The 2,500-nt window shown below is 34.4% G+C and overlaps 2 protein-coding genes across 4 annotated transcripts in view; one reads left to right on the forward strand and one right to left on the reverse strand.

The window, feature by feature from the left end:
- LOC144970610 (uncharacterized) overlaps nucleotides 1-2,500 on the reverse strand; it is a 134,924-nt gene that overhangs the window by 54,088 nt on the left and 78,336 nt on the right. The gene's annotated exons all lie outside the window — the stretch shown is intronic.
- The window catches only part of LOC144972014 (uncharacterized), a 21,269-nt gene that overhangs the window by 982 nt on the left and 17,787 nt on the right, over nucleotides 1-2,500 (forward strand). The gene's annotated exons all lie outside the window — the stretch shown is intronic.

The following is a 2,500-nucleotide window of genomic DNA, read 5'->3' on the forward strand; positions in this document are numbered from 1 at the left end:
GTTACAGTCTTCCTCCATGCCTGCTAAGTGAATGCATGTTAAGTGTTGCTGTAGCAAAAATATTGATTTATCTGTCCTGTTATAATGAGCAATGCATTACAAAGAATTTGACGTTTTTGCTTTGAGCCCATTTTCAACGGTGCGATTACATTATGTGTCATATTTTAGTGTAAATGTTGCTGCTCAAAGCTCGAAGAGATAATTAATAATATGTGACCCACCGTCTCAAAGCGGTATTATATCGGGATACACTCGGTTAGGGAAATTGAATTCATAGCCACAAATATCAAACTAGGGTTTACTTTCTCTACATCATGGTGAAATATAAATACTATTTATTGCTTTGCAAAAACTTCTCAAGTCCAATTTCTCATCATTCTATCTCTAAATTTACATTTTTGGGTTATGAATCATCCCGACATAATACCGTTTTGAGACGGAGGGTCACATATGAAATTAAGTGTAAGCTTCAATTTAATTACAAAAACAGATCAAATGAAAGTTTCGGGTTTCCCCTTTATCCCCTTTGTTTATTCATCTTAACTTACCACATCATCTCATTCATCTGTGGTGTTTCATTCATCCTGTTTTGTTGATAAAGGGGAAACCCGAAACGTTCATTTGATCTGTTTTTGTAATTAAATTGAAGCTTACATTCAATTTCACATATTTTAGTGTCGACTAGTCGTTGAGATAAAAAAGACATACGAGTATCTTTCCATTTATGTGTCAAGTTTAGCTTTAAACCATCAAATTGAGAACTTAAAAGAGCCGGCACTTAAAAGTAGTCCTTCAGAGCCATTGGGCCCATGGAGCCGGAGTTTATCCCGGTTTCAATAGCGTGGAATGGACAATAGTAATTGCTTGCTATCCTTTTAGATAGGACACTAGTCTATCGCAAAGTACTTTCCGCCAAACCCAACAGACACAGCTACCCATTCACTGCGAGTGGACAGGGGAGTCAGAAAAAATCGATCTCGGTTCCTTTGCGTATGAAACGAGTGCTCTACCTACTGAGCTATCGGGACCCCAAAGAGCAGGCACTGCTGTAAGATAAAGATCTGAACAATTTATAAAAATGTGTTTGAAACTTTGCTGGACAAAGCAACAAAGAAAACTACAAGAAAAAAAATTCCCCCCCAAAATCTGTCTTCCTTAACTGTCGAAGAAGACTAAATTTTGTTTTATAGGTGCGGCTATGTGGTCTTGTGGTATGACACTCGCTTTCGGAACGGAAATGTCCTGGGTTCGAGCCTCGCTCGGCGCATAGTTGAGTCCTTGGAAAAGGCTCTTTACTCACATTCTCTCATCGTACTCAGGTATAAAATGGCCGTTAACAGCCCTGTCTCTGTCCGAAAAAACCCCCCATGTAATATCGCCTAACAGGCGTCATGTCCCGTCCTAAGTGTTTCTGTTGGCCAGGGACCCCTTGTAAAGCGCTTTGAGCTCGTTTAATGGATATTGCGCTATTTAAAAGCTCAATTTTTAAAAATTAAATTATTTTCTTGTATTTTTCTTTCTTGCTTTGTCTGGCACCTTTAATACACATTTGTTCAGTTCTTTATCTTACACTGGTGCCTGCGCCCTAATTTCTTATTTTGTATTGCGCTCATTGTAATGAAAATAGTCCAAAACCAACTCAAAATATCATCCATTACAACAATGCTAAATCAAACCCATTATAGAGTTCGATTATCAGGCCTGCAAATATTATGTGAAAGCCCGAAAGAGTATTTGAAACTTACGATAATATCACAGTCAGATTACAGTAAGGAAAATAAAAATAGAAGAAGAAAAAACAAACAAAACAATTTTTAAAAAGTCCGGATTCGAGCAACAAAATTCCTGTTCAATTCATTCTATTATTATTATTATTATTATTATTATTATTATTATTATTATTATTATTATTATTATTATTATTATTATTATTATTATTATTATTATTATTATTATTATTATTATTATTATTATTATTATTGTTATTATTATTATTATTATTATTATTATTATTATTATTATTATTATTATTATTATTATTATCATCTTCATCATCTTCATCATCATCATCATCATCGTCATCATCATCATCATCATCATCATCATCATCATCATCATCATCATCATCACCGCCACAACCACCACCACCACTATCATCATCATCATCATCATCATTGCCATGATGATGATGATGATGATGATGATGATGATCATCATCATCATCATCTCCACCACCCATACCACCGCCACGACCACCACCATCATCATCACCACCAAAACCATCATCATCCACATCATCGCCATTATCATCATCATCATCGTCACTTTGTATAATATTTTCTGTTGCAAAACTTTTTTTCCGATATAATTTATATCTAATTTAGTAAGTACATAAATCTCACAGTTTTTGGTCACTCACTGGAGGTCACTCATTGAAAGTTTACTTTTTTCATATTCAAAATTTGGAATTAAAAAAGATTAACAAATTAAACAAACAAAA

The sequence above is a fragment of the Berghia stephanieae genome, chromosome 4 (assembly GCF_034508935.2).
Source record: "Berghia stephanieae isolate SIO BIC M18660-M18661 chromosome 4, UCSD_Bste_1.3, whole genome shotgun sequence".
Taxonomy (NCBI): domain Eukaryota; kingdom Metazoa; phylum Mollusca; class Gastropoda; order Nudibranchia; family Aeolidiidae; genus Berghia; species Berghia stephanieae.